Raw genomic sequence first — 18042 nt, 5'->3', positions numbered from 1 at the left:
CACACAGAAAGTTACAAGAGTCAAGAGGCCCCTTCCCAAGCTGTTGCTAAAATTCCTTCGACGGGGGCTACGGGGTGGGGGGGCATAAGCAAATCTACCCCTCCTCCTAAGGACATGCCCAGTGACAAACTGAGGCATGATTCTACCAAAGTTTACCCTGGGGAACTAGTGAATCTATTGGGATTCCTTACAGAGCATAGAGATGAGGGGTTTTCTACAGGGGTGTGGGTTCTCCTCCCATAATGCCACACCTGGAAAGCCTTTAGATGTGAGGGCTTCCCCATAGCAGCATAGGAAGAGCCCTTCTGCAGTCTATATTCTCTGACCCTCCAGAGGCCTCATGCAATTAAGGCAGAGTCCAGTGTAACAGTTGGTGGAGAACAGCTAGACACTCAGGTGAGGGTCTCATGCCCCTTTTGACCCCTCCATGAGGGAGTGTAAACTGCCAACAGGTTAAACGGTATAATTCTTTTGCAAGGGCACCCAACTGAGCTCCCCAAGATGACAGTTGCTTGGCTTGGAGGATGGACACTCACAAGGCTGTACAATGCAACAAGGAGGGAGGAATCTCTTTGCTGTGGAGCTGCCGACAAGTGTGATAGGGAGCTCCAAGGATGCAGATTAAACGAATCATCACCCATGCTGGGGTAGACTGCTTGGTGCTCTAAGTGTCCTAGAGTCACCCATATTCCTGTAAGTAATGTCTTAGCTTTTGCTTTATTGAAATAATTTCAATAAACTAGATTTAGTGCAGTTGTTTGTAGATCAGCTGTGTGGCCTGGTCATCACAGCAACTACAAAGACTGGGAATCTCAAAGATGTATTTACTTCTGTGTTCTGTGTATGTGTGCATGCTTGCGTGTATGAATGTGTACCATGTGCATGCAATGCCATGGAGGCCAGAAAAGGGTGGTGGATCCCTTGGAAATGGAGTTACAGGTAGTTTTGAGATTTGGGATTCTGGGAACCAAGCCCGGATCTATTGCAAGGGCAGCCAGTGCTCTTAGAGCCATCTCTCTAGCCCCCACAGGAGCAAATTATATGGGACCCTTTGGACACCTATCAGATGCTCTGAGAACGGCTAGTTCTAGGCAGTACTGCCTTTGAGCATGGACAGGCTATATTCTTTCCTTTGTTCTCACAGCTTTGTGGTGCTTAAGTTTGGATGGTGACTGTCTTAGTTAGGGTTTCTATTGCTGTGAAGAGACACCATGACCATGGCAACTCTTATAAAAGGAAACCATTTCATTGGGGCTGGCTTACAGTTTCAGACATTTAGTTCATTATAGTCGTGGCAGGCAGAAATGGTGCTGGAGAAGGAGCTGTGAGAGTTCTACATTCAGATTGGCAGGCAGCAGGATGAGAATGTCACACTGGGCCTGACCTGAGTATCTTAGACCTCAAAGCCCACCCTCAGTTGACACACTTCCTCCCACAAAGCTACACCTCCTACTAGTGCCACTCCCTATGAGCCTATGGGTGGGGGGCATTTTCTTTCGAACCACCACAGTGAAACAAAACAACAAATGTCACGTGCAAACCATTGCACAGGAGATGAGGTGTGATGGTATTCAATATGAGTCCAAGGTTTGTGAAGCTCTGTGGTGCCCAACATAGACCCCATTAGTAAATAACTGTGGTTGTGTAAAAATAAGATTAAAACATTTTCCCTTCATCTTGTGTGTATTCACTCTTTGTGGATGGCTACAGAGTTGTTAGAAAGGACACACACGCTAAGTTAGCCAACGCATCTTTCTGGTGTTTCTTTTGGCATTAGGGGACACATAAGGAAAACATCCCTGGGACAGAAAGGTGTCATGAACAGAAGGAGTCTGGGGGAATCTAAGACATCTGCACTCAGCCTTTGGCACCAGCACGGATACATTGCATCTCCATCACTGAGCTCATATGGATTGGATTCTTTTTTTTTTATTATTATTAATTCAAGTTAGGGAACAGGCTTGTTTCACATGTAATTCCCCTCTCCCTTTCCCTCTCCCTCCCCTTACCCCCATTCCTTCTCCCCAACCTCCAACCTACCCCCCACCCCATCCACCCACCACTCCCCAGGCAGGGTAGGGCCCCCAACCGGGGCTCCACCAAGTCCACCAAATATTCCTGTGCTGGGCCTGGGACCCTCCCCATGTGTTCAGAGACAGAGTGCATCCCTTCAAGTGGGGATACACCAGGGCAAAAAGCCAGTCCACCTCCGGAGGCTCCCAGGAGTGCAGGGGCCTCCCTGATGGTATCCATGATCGGGGGCTGGATTAGTCCCGTACTGGCCTCCCAAAGAGCATCTGGGGTCGACATGCTTTCCCTTTTTCAGGCCAACTGTTTCTGTGGGTTTCTCCAACCTGGTACAGACCCCTTCATTCTTCATTCCTCCCTCTCTTCAACTAGGTTCCAGATTTCAGCTCAGTGTATTTCTGTGGATGTCTGTCTCTGCTTCCATCAGCCACTGGATGAGGACTCTAGGATAGCATAGAGAGTAGTCATCACTCTCATTCTAGGGGAAGGGCTTCTAGGCCATCCTCTCCTCCACTGCCCAGACTGTCAGATCGTGTCATCCTTGTAGGTCTCTGGAGATCTTTCTAGATCCAGATCTCTTCTCGGACCTATAGTGGCTCCCTCTGATATGGTATCTCTCATCCTGCTCTCTCTCCTCTATTCTTCCCCCAACTCAATATATCTGCTCCTCCATTTCTTCTCCTCTCCTCTTCTTCTTGTGCTCTGGATTGGATTCTATAGTGGGATTTCACAGCCAATCAGTGAAAGTAAGCAACTCCAGAGGGGAGGAGTCACACAACTGGCCAAATTCATTTAGCCGCTTCTTACCACTTCTTGGTTTATCAGTCCCAATGTGGTGGAAGTCTATGGCTCTTAACAAGCACCAGCCACACCAGCCCAACCATCATGGGCTGGACAATACTCTTCCTTCCTTGAGCTATAGGCATGGTGTGGTCCCTGACCCCATGGATAAGTCAGAAATCCTCAAATCTCACCCCATCACCTGCCCTGCTGATCCCTGAAATCTCATCCCCCCCCCCACTGTAACAAAAACTCTCCTAGAGAGCAGGACCACTCCAGAAAGGGCCCACTGAGATATTATCAACCATGGATATCTCCATGTGGCTTCTTTGTGTCAAAGACTTTTCAGAGAGAGAGAGAGATTCCATGTATCTGTAGGTGTATATACATGTTTGCAGATACATGTATGGTTTATTTTATTATTATTATTATTACTATTATTAATTTGATTTTTTGAGACAGGGTTTCTCTTTGTAACCCTGGCTATCCTGGAACTCATTTGGTAAACTATGGGGCCTCAAACTCAGAGATCCACCTGCCTCTGCCCCCCCAAGTGCTGGGATTAAAATCATGCACCACCACATCTGGCTTATGTACAGGCATGTTTGGAGATGTACATGCAAATGTGTACATGAAGAGGCCAGAGGGGCAACCTCAGGTGCTGTTCCTCAGGAATCTTCCAAGGCTCTCAGAGCAGGGTAGGCTGGCTCACCAGTGAGCCCCAGAGCCCCACCTGTCATCACCTCCTCAGTGCTGGGACTACAAATGTGTGCCACCCTACTTAGAGTTTTTACATGGATTTCCGGCAGTTGAACCTGGGTCACCATGATTGCAAATTAAGCACTTTTTAACTGACTGAGCCATCTCCCCAGGCTCCAAGAGGTCTCAGGGGAAAAAAAATGTCTGAAGGGAGTGGCTAGGGGGAAGGCCTGGGAGGAGGGTTTCTTGAAATCAGAGAGACTCTAAGAGCTGCTGCTCAGAAAGTAAGTCATGAGCCTCTGTAGGAGACACACCTACTACAGGGAGATGGGAACGGCAAGGACTGGCTGTGTGGATGTGGCTGTCGGTAGGACCTTGACTGTTCTGGAAGAGGCACTGATGGCCCTTAGAGCTGTCTCAAATTAAGGCACTGATGAGGACAGAGCAGAGAAGTTTCTTGTTACCCAGCTGATCCAGTGTCACAGATTGCAGCTGTGAGCCACAGGCAGCCACAAGTGTCCCCCATAGGGGATGGATGCATGTGCCACCAACAGCCAGTGGTGTCCTCATCAAGGGATGGCTGGGTGGGTCATCGGCAGTCAATGGTGCCCTTGGAATGGGGGGGAGGGGTTCGTGGGACTCTCCAAGGAGACCTGAATGAAGGGCTCTGTGCAGAATGGAGGGGGTCTAAGTCTTAGAAAGTGGGGCCCAGGAAGAGCCTGAGAGGGAAAGGCATGCAGGAAAAGCTTTGATTCCCACCCCCGAATCTTAGAACCAGGCCAGGCGTTGAAATGCAGTCGCTGGATGTGGTGGTTGATTGCAGTTGGCGGTAGATTTCATGATCCCCACATGTCCAGCTGCTCTGAAGGATCAAAAGACGAAGATGGGATGGGACTCGCTTTCCTCCAAGACCTGAGCTGGCCTTGCTTAACCTGTCATGTGCACTCCAGTTTGCCTCAGTCTCCATCCTTCCTTCTCCAGTGTTTCCTATCGGCTAGCTACTTAGCCTGACATGGATTCCTCCAGGAGGCTCTCTGCTCCCAGAAGCAGCTCACTCATTTAAGGTCCTGGCTAATTTCGTTAGAAAGGTTTCTACACATGAAGCTACAAGCTGGTTTGCTGGAGCTTCATCTGTGAATGGAACACAGTCCTGTATCATTTAACAAATACCTAGGAACACCTGCTATGGCCTGTCATTGAGCCGGGGGATGCACAGTGTGTCAATGTCATCTTTAAGAAGGGATGATGGACAGTAAAGAAATATCGTTGTAACTGTGCTAAGGTCTGTGAAGGGGAAATCTTTGTGTGTGTGTGTGTGTGTGTGTGTGTGTGTGTGTGTGTGAGAGAGAGAGAGAGAGAGAGAGAAAGAGAGAGAGAGAGAGAGGGAGGGGAGATAAAGAGACCAAGCACATATCCCAACCTAGTCTAGAGGGATGGATAAGGCCTGTGAAGCCTTCTCGGAGAGAAAGTAACATTCAGATTGAAGTCTTAAGTTTGAAAAGAATTTTAATAAGCAAAATTAGGGAAGAACAATTACAGAGAGTATATTCAAAGGTCCTGAGGTGGGAACACAATGGAGCAATCCATAGCTGAGGTTAGAGCATACAGCCCATCACAAGTCAAGGCTGGTGTGCAGTTTGGGTCAAGTCAGATAAGGTGGAGCTACAGAGGGGTTGGAGACCTCTTCTCAAGGTGTAGTACACGTGGGGAGGCCAGTTAGTAACTTGCCAGGTCATTCACTTCCTGAGATGCTTCCTTCCCCTTTGGTAGTCAACTTAACTAGTTTCACCCAGATGCAGGCAAGGTTGCACTGAAGCACCCCTCTCTGCCTCTCTGGAGCCTTCCTGGCTCCAGCCAACCCCATGGCCTCCATGGCAGCAAGGGAGTAGCCCTGTAAACTTGCGGGTCCTCTCAGAAGGCAGAAGAACCTGTAAAAAAAAAAAAATGTTTTCTCCCCTCAATCCCTTCATCCTGCCCAGTACAGAAGACACTGTCCCCGTGACAAGAAGAGGATGGGGACCAGGAATGACTCTGCTGAGCTCCTGCAGGAAACGGCTATCCTGCTGCCATGAGTCAGCAGAGCCTGGAGGGGCCAGTCTGGGAAACTACTCAGCATTTCCAGGAACTGACCTGAGTGGATCCCAGAGGGCTTGAGAAGTGAAGGAAATGACAGGGGCTGATCCTCCATTGGTGTCTGCTGCTACTGGAGGAGGACTTCCTGGAAGCCCGGCTATGAGGTGGTGTGGGTTTCTGAACGCAAACCTGCTCCCACACTAGTCTGAAAGTAGTCACCCGGCATGAAATACCAGCTCCTAGTGGGTTCTGGGGTTCAAACACAACTCACCAGCCTCGGTGGCAAGTACCTTTACCTGCCAAACCATCTCCCCACTCCAATCTTACTTCCTGATGCCCTTGAAACTACAGCCTCTTGGTGGTGGGTGACGGTGGAAGGTGAGGGGTAGGGGTGGGGTCCCTGAAGTTCTGTCTGCAAAGCCGTAGACACTCAAAGCACTGTGAGCCATTAGCCCTTCATCTGCAAGGATGCTTTTCCTCCCTCTGCCCACAGCTTGGGGAGAGAAAGGAGGCTGGCGTGGCTGAGTCGCCCTCCTTCTCCCCTTGCCCACGGGAACACTGCAGATGGAATGCTGGGGGCCGTGGAGATCTGGATTCCATTCTCCACGAGGAAAACGAGATGGCCAGAGATCCCTGAGGGCTGTCCAGGGCAGAGATTCTAAACCACCACCTGCTGCTGCGCCAGATATCATCACAGAAAACAAAGCAGCTTCTGCTTTGATCTTCCCAGGCAAGAGCACAGCTTCCCAAATCAGGGCCAACAATGTGGCGGCATGGGCTGGAGGACAAGCTGGGGGGAGGCTGTTCAGATGCCCAGAGCCCCAGACCTGGGAGCCAGCTCCTGGACAAGGGTGGTGACAGGATGGAAGAGGGATGAGAGCTAAGAAGACCAGGACGTGGTTCAGCCAAGAGCTCAGGCAGGGATGAGCAGGCTCTGGACCAGTCTGTGATGGTGGGGCGGGGTGGGGTGGGAGGGACGCAGAAAAGTTCTAAGGTGGGAGGGGTTCCTGGGTACCTAGTTCAGGATTTGTTCGGTTTATAGGCAAAGAAGCTAAGGCTCTAGGCCTGGCCAGTGCCCCCCCCCGCCCCCGCCCCCACCCCACCCAGGACAAGAAGAACTGGAATGGAACCCAAAGGCTTTCTTTACTTCCCAGACTTTTCTTTGGATGGCAGTCACTGACAGTTTTATTCAGCACTGATTCCTGGGTTACAAGCAGACCTTTAAGTCGGAACCTCAGAGGAGAAAGGCAAGCCCAGAAAGGAAGCTTAAACCAAGACCAAGTCCAGCAACTGCAAACCCAAGCTCCAGCAACGTCATTGACGCTCATCCTACCTAATCCCTCAGTCCTGGGCATCTTGGCTACCAAAGGGGGCAGTGCCAGACTCAGCAGGGTGGCTGCCTTAGGGTCCCACTCTGGTGCCTCACTGATCAATCGAGACTGCTGTGTTACTAGGGTGACATATATGGAGTAGCCTCCCTGTCCCCTCAGTTCCTCTCCCATGCCCACTATCCTTTTATGTTCTTTCATCACACCTGTCTTAGCTACAGATGGAATTCTGGGTCTCAGAGAGAATCGGGGAGCACCAGCTCACTATCCTTTCCACTTGGAGTCTCGGGGCCTGATGCTCACACTGGACTGTGTTGTAATGGTGCTGGAGGAACAGGTAGCATCTCTCCTATGCTCAAGCCATCTGTCCTCTTCATGTCCCCTCTCTCAACTGCCCAGGAAATGGGTCCCTCTTTGGCCAGCCTCATGATGAGAATTCCATACAACTCGGCCCCCAAGTCAGTCAGCATCCCCTCCCTATGGCTGTTTGCTGACAACCAGGAAAAGAAGTTAATCTTAGAGACAGCCCAGGTGGGAAAGGGAGTGAGGGGCAGCTGGGAGAGCCATATGGAACCTGTTTGAGGCACTGGGTCAGAGCCCAGCTACGCCTCCATGAGCTGGGGCGCCAGCCAGCTCTTGGCTTTACCTACTTGGCTCTGGCCAGAGAGGGGAAGGAGCGTGGGAGAACAGACAGGCAGGCCGTGTGGTGACAAGTGTGTGCTACGTGTACCTTCCCAGCCGTTGTTCTTTAGGTGAAGACATACGAGCTTGCTGCCCATTGGCTGGATTGGGAGATGGGGTGGCTTTTTCAAGGTCTAATGGCTCATCCATGTCTGGGGCCATAGGGGGTCAATAAAGTGGCATTTGGGGTCTCCTGAAGGCAATGGCAGGGTCTTGTCTGAGAATGGCACTAACTGGCTTTGACATCTCTACTGTTGATAGAAATTCTACCAAAAACTCTCAGGCAGTACTACTCTGTTTCCACTTTGGCTCCAGGGGCATAGCACATAGCTGGACAATCCCCTGCCTCCATCTGCCTGACACAACCTCAGTCTTACACCTGGAAGTTGGTCCTATTTATGCCTGGTTGACATGGTTAGGTTGACATGATGATGAATTCCACTTGATATTGGCATCTACAGCTTGGACTCACCCCCACTGAACTCTGGATTAATCTGGATTTCAGGTTGAAATCTTGCTGGAGTTTGGATTGACCGAATTTCCAACTATCCATCTCAATCCATGTGAAGCTTTAACTTCTGTCTAGACTCCCAGGATTCTGGAATGAACTGACTGAGTTTCTGATTGGTTTTGCAGACGTTTTCATGAAATCTGACGGAAAGCAACTCTCTCCACCCTCCTCGATTGGATTTCTCACTGGTTTAACTCGGAAGTTCTAACCTATTTTTCTGGGTGTTTTTAAAAAGACAAACTTCTTGAATACTTGACTGAAGTTTCTGGACCCTTTTGCCTTGAGCTGGTCAAGTGATGAGGCGTTCCTAAACCCAAATTCAGTAACAGGAAGTCACTCATGTGCCATAGCTTGAAGGATGGGTGCAGGCACAGGGTGCAGGCCCCACCTATACACTTGAGTTCCACAGCTAGCCAATCTCACCTACAGAGGGGAAGACATAAGAGACACCATTGATGACTTATAACCTTCTGGAAACTTCTCTCACCCCAGTACCTTTTTATTTCCACCTCTACCTCTCACTCTCTTCTTCTTCTCAAACTACCCTAGTTCTTGTATCTGGGCATCAGGATCACTAGGAACCCACACTCTCGGGTCATTTGCTTTGTGTAATGTCTAGGAAGTAATGGGGGTCAGAGCCAAACAGTGAAGGGTTCCCAGGCTAGCCCACCAAGGCTCCGAGCTCAGCTCAGCTCACTCTAGCTCTCTGATGCTGAGACGGGCTTACTCCAACCTGGCTTCATTCTGCCAGTTGTCTGTTGGGTTGGTTTTCTAGTTCTTGGCACAAATACAAAAGATCTCTAGGGTTAGTTGAAGATTCACTCTGAGCAATGAGTGTTCTGGGGTCTCTTGCCATCTCAGCTCCTCAATGGACCCTTGCAAACCCTCAAAAGTCTGCCAGGACAAGAGACCCCAACATGGCCAAGCACCTGAAGCCCTGCCCCCAAGTACCTGCATCCCTGCCCCAACACCTGAAGCTTACTGCCCACTGATGATATATTAGCCAGTGTGGCTAATATTATCACCCTGGTTGTCCAACGGTACTCCATGGGAGTAGTTAGTTGCTTTGGGGTTTGTTTAAGTGGGATGTTAACAATAACACTTTATATTCTTTTAGAAACACCAAATATCTCTACCCAACTCCTAAAGGGGGGGATGGAGTTATTTTTTTACTGTATTTGCTTCATTATGACTTCTCTTATCTCCATGTGAATAAATGACAAGGCCTTCTAGCACTAGGCCTTGTTGCATATAGGGTAGAGGCACGTTTACCAGTGCCTCCCTCATGTCCAGTCAGTTACCAACAGGCACTGGTGTCCTGACTGTCTAAAATCTAAACACAGACCTGAGGGTTTCCTTAAGGCAGGATAAGGTTAGGCAGGTCCAAGGTAATGGGTGGGTCTCCCCTTTGTCCAGGGTCCTCTCTCTCAGGTCTGTCTCAGGGATGCAGCCTCCTCTTGGGGAACAGAAGTTTGGAAAGTTTATTCAGAAAAAATAGTTGCAGCAAGAAAACTAGAACTTGAGCATATTTCTGGCCATTCACTAGTATCACATTAAAGCCTCAGTTTACCTCTGTTTTTTAATGAAAAAGCTGGGCTTTGTCTTTGAAATGGACAGGACAATCTAGGAAAGCCGTTCTGATGAACTTTTTGTCTTGAAGGCACTGATCTGTCATTCTATCTACTCTTGCCGATCTCTGCTGGCATGTGGTAAAAATCCTTAGGATAATGAGATGAAAGGGTTCAGGTTATGTCCCTGGCACAGAACGGACAGTTACAGGTCTGTAATATTGGCACTGGGGAGGTAGAGGCAGGAGGAGATCAGATCAGGTCATCTTCAGCTACATGCTAAAATTGAGGACAGCTTGGCATCCATAATGTCTGTCTTTAAAAGAATAGGAAAAAAGGGGGAAGGAGGAGGAACAGGAGGTTGAGGATGAGGAGGGGACAACAGGATGAGGAGGAGGGGGAACATGAAGAGGAGGAGGAGGAGGAGGAGGAGAAGGAGGAGGAGGAGGAGAGATGATGTGGCATTTACAGATGCTCCACACCTGCCTGCTGCCCTTTATAGTTTCCTGTGTTAACTCACGTCATCCTCCGACAACCCTACCCCACAGGTATTAACATTCACCCTCCCCTCACTGTACAGATGAGCAATGTGAGGTTTGGAGAGCTAATGTAATGGACCAAGTCTGAGGGATTTTTAGAAAACGGCAGATCCTGGCACTGGAGCCAAGCAGGCTGTCCTTGGAGCATGGGTGTTTAATGGCCATTCACACAGTGCACAGCGAGATGAAAGACACAGAGTCAGAATTTACAGCCTAGAGGGAAGATGTACTTTTTATGAGCTATTCTGATATGGGCTGGGGGGGGAGCTGTCAGTGACCCACAGAGAAATATAACATCCCCTACGGGCTCAGGTTGGGAGAAACCTACGTCCAGCTAGAAACAGAAGTGGGTAGCTTTATGTAGGAAGTGATGTCTCAGCCCTCAAAGACAGGAGAACTCTGGGAGAGGGAACAACAGGGGTAGTTTTAGGAGAGGGGAGAGAAGGAAGTAAAAATGAAAATCTAAAGGAAGCCAGCAAGAGCTGAAATGCCCCTGTGTTGGCTAGTTTTGTGTCAACTTGACACAAGCTAGAGTCATTTGGGAAAAGTACTCTCAATTGATAAAATGCCCCCATAAGGTCTACCTGCAGGCAAGTTGATAGTGTGTTTTATTAATTAACCATTGTGGTGGGAGGATCCAGATCACTGGACCTGGGCCCGTGGTCCTAGGTGATGAAGGAAAGCAGGCTGAGCAAGCCATGAGGAGTAAGCCAGTAAGAAGCATCCCTCCATGGCCTCTGCATCAGTTTCTGCCACCAAGCTCCTGCCCTGACTTCCTTCAGTGGTGGGCTATGATGTGGAAGTGTAAACTAAAAAAACCCTTTGCTCCGCAAGTTGCCTCCTTAGCTAAGATAGCCCACCCCATCATCCTGACTGAAGATGGTGGGACTTCCATGCCCGTGACGTGAGGTATAGCACTTGGATGGCTGAGGTAGGAGATTTGACACAGTTGAGGCCAGCTTGGGCTACATAGTGAGTTCCATGCCAGCCTGGGCTACAGAGTGAGATCGTGTCTCAAAAATCCAAGAGCTAGTGGGGAGGCTCAGCTCAGTCTCAGTCACCGGGGAAGCACAGTTGCCATGTGCTTTGAGGATTCATGCATAGAGAGTCCAGCAGGGGAAAGTCTGGCTTGAGGCTCAACTGGTGGATGAACAAACCCAGTGGTTATGGAAAGGTGAGAGGAGGAGCCACAGCAATAAATAACTAAAGGCAGAAACCTCAGCCCTGTGCACAGACAGTGCAGCACAGGGAAAGTCAAGGAAAGATGAGCTGCAGAAGCCAACAGAGGTAGACGGACTGCCCAGCCCAGACTAGAAGGGTATGAAGGTCTTGAGAGACACTGAGCCTGAACCAAGGCAGAAACCGAGGAAAAGGGGGCTGCTGGGGACAAATGTGAGAAACTTAGGGGAAAAGACTGACAAATTGTTGGGAACTTCATCTGCAAGGACGAGGGTGTTGGGGGAGCTTTGGAACCTGCTAGGTGTGAGGTGTGCATGTAGCGGACCTTCAAAGTTAATCTAAAAATGAACTAGCATGGGGATTGACTTGGCATGTCTTTAATCTGAATGGATTGAAATGCACCATGCTGATGAGTGATGAGCAGAACAGGTGGGGAAATTATCGGCATGAGCTCAGAGGCACCAGTGTCAAGCCCTTACAAAAGAATAAAGCCTCGAGGCCGTTGGGGAGGGTATCACATATACAGATTTCTGGTGACCAGATATGTCCCTGAGAGGGACAGAATCACAGCCAAGAACAAAGGCCAACGATATAGCTGCTGCCGAAACATCTGCCAGGACATCTGATCAGTGGCTGCCTGTTGAAGCTCAGCAATAATGCCACCCTCTTTATTGGTCCTTGTAGCCAAGGAAGATTGATTGGGATAGCCCAGGTCACCTTCCTTATTCACCCTGAAAGGCTTCCCCTTGTCTCAACCCCTGAGATGTCTTTCCATTGCAGCTCTCTACCTTTCCAGGGTAAATATATCCCCTTTAGGGGGTATATTTGTGTTGTGTGTGTATCTGTGTGTGTGTGGGGGGGTGCACACACGCACGTGTCCATACGTGGACCCACAGTCCAGTGATTGGGGGACAGTAGTCAATGTGCGGTATCTTCCTTTCTCTGTCTCCAACTTGCATTTGAGACTGGGTCTCTCACTGCACCTAGAGCTCAACTGGGTGGCTGAACTGACTGGCCAGTGAGCGCCAAGGATTTGTCGGACTCCTCTGACCCCTAGTAATGAGATTACAGATGTGTGCTGTGTCAGGCTTTTACACAGGTGCTGGGGTTTACAGTCATTTTTGGTGACAAGCTGGGGATCCAAACTCAGATCCCCACGCTTACACAGCAGAATCCTTACCCACCAAGCCGCCTCCCCACCCCACATTTGCCATGTGACTCCTGTTTGTCACAGGGTCATCACAGGACAGCAGGCTCATGTCTTAATCAGTCGCCAGTTACTCCACCTGGACTTCCTGGGTAGGTATTTCCCATGCTGCACTATGGGAATGTGAGGCACAGAGAATCCCGTTGGTCTGGGAAGATCTTAAAGCAAGATCATCACAGGGCTGGGAGTGGAAGGCACCCCATTGTTCCCGATCTGGAAAGATAGAGAAGAAAGTCCAGCAGGGAGACCTGCTGTCATTCCATGCCTATCTAGGCATTGTCCCCACAGCATTCCAGCCAGCTCCTTTGCAGCCTGGGCCTCCCGGTGGAAGTTTTCTTTGCCTTGGAAAAGCCACAGGAACTAATCAAAGATGGTGCCGGGCCAGGGATCCCTGAGTGAGCTTCCAGCTCCATGTTTACATGGCCTGTTCTTGTTCAGGGGGTGACCGGGGCAATCCATTGCAATGACAGATTGTAAAATAAACGATACCACTCAAAGAACTGTCATTATCATGTCGCGGGTTTTTGGCAGTTTCTTTAGTCTGGCTTGTTTTATGTCTAATTACATATCACTGTGTATGTCCCCCATATGTTATCTTTCACGTAATAAATACATGGAAAATCCCCCTGTTTTTCCATCAGCCGCTGCCCAGAACCAGACAGATTTCTGGTGTGTGCTTACGCAATAAAGGAGCAGTTGTTTGAGCTGCGGTGACACCTCATAACTGGAGTTTAGAGGTTCCACCACTTCTATTGAAGGGCTTTCTGCATACTTTCCCTGCCAGGAAGCCAAGGGCCTTGTCAGGACCCGAGTCTTGCGATGCTGGAAATGCAGGGGGAGGTGGGGAGAGTTGCTGGAGGGTGACATACCTGCTCTCTGGAGAGGAGGCCTGACCACAAAGGTTTTCCCATACCCTGCAAGTTCACAGAAAAGCGGGAGTACTAATCGGTCACAGGGGTGGCAGGGGAGGGGTTGCTTAACTATCAAACCTGTGAGTTTTATTCAGCACCTCCTACCCAGGCTTGTTCTCAATGCTAGTCAGGTAAGGCAGCAGACAGACTATGGGAGTGGAGGCAGAGGTGCTGAAGAAATTTATGGTAAGGTTCTGAGAGTAGGCTCAAGGCCGAGAGCAAGCTCTGGGATGTCACCAAAAATGACTGTAAACCTCAGTTTACACATCTATAAAGTGGGGGGATGACAAGGGATGGCTTCCCTCATGGAGGTGTCAGAGTTACATAAGGCACAAGGCACAGTGGGCGAGACGGCTCAGCAGGTAAAGGTGCCTGCCTCCAAGCCTGATGACCCAAGTTTGTCCCCAACATGTGTCCAAACTGATGCCAACCGCTTCCTGCCCAGTGTTATCTCATCTCATGCCCCTGCCACGCCCTCTGCAGACTTCTCAGCTACTGCTCCAGTGCCATGTGTGCCATCGTGCTCCCTGCCATGGTGATAATGGACTAAGCTTCTGAATTTTTAAGCAAGTGCCCGATTAAATGCTTTCTGTCATAAGAGTTTCCTTGGTCACTGTGTCTCTTCACAGCAACATAACAGTGACCAAGGCAGTTACTCTGTATTGAAGAGAATAATGGTTTTTTATTTGTTTGTTTGTTTTTTTGAGAGAAGGTCTCACTATGTAGCCCTGGCTGTCCTGGAACTTGCTCTGTAGACCAGGCTGGTCTTGAACTCGGAGATCTGTCTGCCTCTGCCTCCGAGTCTGGTTTAAAGGTGTGTGCCACCACTGCCCAGCTGAGAATAATGGTTCTTATGGGAATGTCTAGGGAATCATACAGTTCTAGAGCTTGGTCATTGTATTGAACCAGTGAAAGTCCAGATTTGAACGGCCTGTCCTGAAGTTTTTTGTCAGATATTGACTGCAGCTTTGATATGCACCTCAAGGTTTTAAGAAGATAATGTTTTTAGAGAGAATTGTTGCTTCCACTATAGATGTGTGTGTGTGTGTGTGTGTGTGTGTGTGTGTGTATAAAATATTTACAAAAGTGGTAGTGTATTTTAAAGTAATTATACTTCTGAATTTATCTTTCATATCTTATATTTTGTATAAGTTAAATGAATTGCCAGAGTGGGTAGTGAGTGTATTTTTTTAACGTTTTGGTTCTGTTATATTTTCATTAACTTTTTTAAAAGTTACATTGGTTATTATACTGAAAAAAACCTATACCTTCCATCCCTTAACTTTAAAACCTTTTATTATTATTTTATTTCACTTATATGAGTATTTCACCTGCATGTATGTCTGAGTGCTGCATGCATTCCTGGTACCCTGGGGGGGGGGCAGAAGAAAGCTTTGGATTCTCTGGAACTGGCCATTGTGGGCCACCGTGTGCGTGCTGCGAATCAAACCTAGGTCTTCTGGAAGAGCAGCCAGTGCTCTGAACCACTGAGCTGCCCCTACAGCCCTCTCTTATCTTTCAATATCAAAGAGGTTATCTCAGGGAAATAAGGACTTCAACCCCAAATTTAGAAGGAATAGCAGTGCACTCTCTGTCTCTCTCTCTCTCTCTCTCTCTGGTGATTTTTACTTTTTCCTTTTAACCACACTAACAATATGATATCCAAATTTTGTCTTTACTGGTGGATCTGTAAACACAGGCTTAGGCCTCCCACCTACAGGCAAGGTAAATGTTGTTTCTTGAAATGGTCCCACTGTGGATCTTCTGGTCATCCAACCCAAGCCACTGTCTTGTTTGGCTTTACCTTCACTATATTGTGTGGCCACATCACTGAATCTCATTCTAGACCTTAGCTTTTCCATGGCTTCCATGATTTTGCCATGTTTTTCACATACCATGTGTCTGACCTTTACTGCATTGCCACCACTTTTTCCGGCCCTGAGCCTTCTTGTCAGTGCTGTCACTCCAGGAGCCTGCTTTCCCCTTTTCTAGAATTCCAGAGTCACTTTTCTCCTCCAGTGGCATCTCCTAAACTTGCTTGTTGAGCACGCAACAGGAATGTGAGGAATATGAGTCTTTATGAGAAGCACAGAATCTGGCTCGGAAGACAGTGTTTGCTTTATATCAACATTTTTCATCCATCATTTATTTATTTACTTATTTATTTATTTGAAACAGGGTCTCATGTAGCCCAGGCTGCCTCAAACTCCCCGTGTAACCAAGGTAACCTTGAACTCCTGACTGTCCATCTTTTAAAAATATAATGTTTTGCACTCAGGAGGCAGAGGCAGGTGGATCTCTGTGAGTTCAAGACCAGCCTGGCCTACAAAAGCTAGTTCCAGGACAGCCTCCAAAGCCACAGAGAAACCCTGTCTCGAAAAACCAAAAAAACAAACAAAAAAACTCAACAACTAAAAATACAATGTTTTTAATTCTTTAAGAATTTCATACATGTTAAGCAAAGGCCTCAGTGGAAAGCCTCGCCAACAGAATAAAAGCAGAGAGGCAAGAATGGAAGACAAACTAGAGAAATTGGACCACTCAATAAAGGTCAATGAGAATTTTTTTTAAATATATGAATGGAACAGGGGAGAGTTTTGGAAGATCATGAAAAGACCCAGCCTCTGAATTATGAACATGAAAGAAGGATAATATTGTGAAGACAGAGAATATCTTCAATAAAGTCACAGAAGGAGAATTTCTAAACCTAGAGAAAGAGATGTCTATCCAAGTATGAGAAACCTACAAACCATCAAATAGAAAGGACAAAAGGTAACTCCTTGTGACATAATATAGTTAAAATACCAAAAAGATAGTAGGGAGAAAGGATTTTCAAAACCACAAAAGAGAAAGGCCAAGTCATTTATAAACATGGACTCATTAGAATAATATCTGAATATTCAACAGAAAACTTTAAAGCCAGAATGGCCTAGGAATGTATTCCTGGTTATGGAAGACCATAACTGAAAAAAAAAACCACAGACTTTTATACCCAGCAAAACTATCTATTAAAATTGAAGGTGGGGGGGTTGGGGGGCTAGGGAGTTTATTCAGTGGTTAAGAGCACTTGTCACTCTTTCAGAGGACCCCGTGCTCACAACAATCTATGACTCCAGTTACACCCTTGTCTAATCTCCTTGAGCACCAGGCATGTACATAGTGCACAAACATATACACCCAAAGCATTCATACACATTAAATAAATCAATAATTAAAAAACTTTTAATTGGAGAAACAAAAACTTTCTGTAGTAAAAACAGATGAAAGGAACTTAGGTTACTAAGCCAGCTCTACAGAGGAGACTAGAAGGAACACTTCAGCCAAAGAAGAGGATAAACAACCCCAGGAGGAGGTCACTGGCATACCCATGGGTGGCACCACTCACAGTGAGCTGGATCCTACCATACCAATCCACAATCAAGAAAATGTACCACAGGCCTGCCCATGAGCCAATCTAGTAGGGGCACTTTCTCAATTGAAGTTCTCTCCTAAAGTGACTCTAGCCTGTGTCAAATGGACATAATCTTAGTTAGGGTTTCTAACTAAGTTGTTTGTGACCAAAAGCAACTCAGGGAGGAAAGGGGTTATCTGGATTATACTTCCACATTACAGTTCATCATGAATGGAGTCAGTGCAGGAACTCAAGACAAGAACCGGGAGGCAGAAACAGAAGCAGAAGCCACAGAAGAGTGCTGCTTACTGACTTGCTCCCCTTGGCTTGCTTAGTCTGTTTTCTTAAACAACTCGGACCACCTACCCATAGGTGGCACCACTCACAGTGAGCTGGGCTCTACAATATCAATCATCACTCAAGAAAATGCACTGTTGGCTTGCTCACAGAGCAATCTGGTTGGGGCATTTTCTCATACCTGGCACTGTTAACTGGGGCCAAAGTCTCATGGATGAGAACCTAGTACATTTATTCCCAAATGGATATAATAATAAATTCCCACTTAAAATCTGTCCTGTAAGTTGGGACATCTTTCACCCGTCATCACAGAGGTTTCTTTTTGCAGTAAAAGGTGACTGATAAAGAGAGCCATGACTGGTCACCATCCGGATGATAAGAGACTGGACTGCTCAGCTCTACGGGGGACATCTGTCACACCATCTTAGTGTTTCTATTGCTGTGATAAAATAGCATATCCAAACGCAATTTGGGGAGGATAGGGTTTGTTTGACTTGCATATCACAGGCCACTGAGGGAAGCCAAGGCAGGAAGTCAAGGCAGAAACCTAGAGGTGGTACTGAAGCAGAGCTATGGAGGAATGCCTCTTATTGGCTTGCCCAGTCTGCTTTCGTAGACCACCCAGAACCACCTAGCCATGGATGACACACCTGTGATTAGTATGGCCCTTCCACATCAATCATTAATCAAGAAAATGGGCTACAGACTTGCCTGCAGGCCAATCTTTGGGATACATTTTCTCTATTAAGATTCTCTCTTAACAGATACATCTAGGTTTGTGTCAAGTTGACAAAACCCAACCAGCACACCCCCACTTCAACAGAACTGACTCTTCCCCCAGAGGCCACCA

At 47.8% G+C, this 18042-nt stretch overlaps 1 pseudogene; it reads right to left on the bottom strand.

Annotated features, from left to right (window-relative positions):
* Positions 1-15129: 15129 nt before the first annotated feature.
* Positions 15130-15529, bottom strand: LOC113832430 (annotated as a pseudogene).
* Positions 15530-18042: the final 2513 nt, after the last annotated feature.

The sequence above is a fragment of the Cricetulus griseus genome (assembly GCF_003668045.3).
Source record: "Cricetulus griseus strain 17A/GY chromosome 1 unlocalized genomic scaffold, alternate assembly CriGri-PICRH-1.0 chr1_0, whole genome shotgun sequence".
NCBI classification, from domain to species: Eukaryota; Metazoa; Chordata; class Mammalia; order Rodentia; family Cricetidae; genus Cricetulus; species Cricetulus griseus.
Note: the sequence above shows the minus strand (reverse complement) of the source record. Positions and strands in the feature narration are given on the sequence as shown.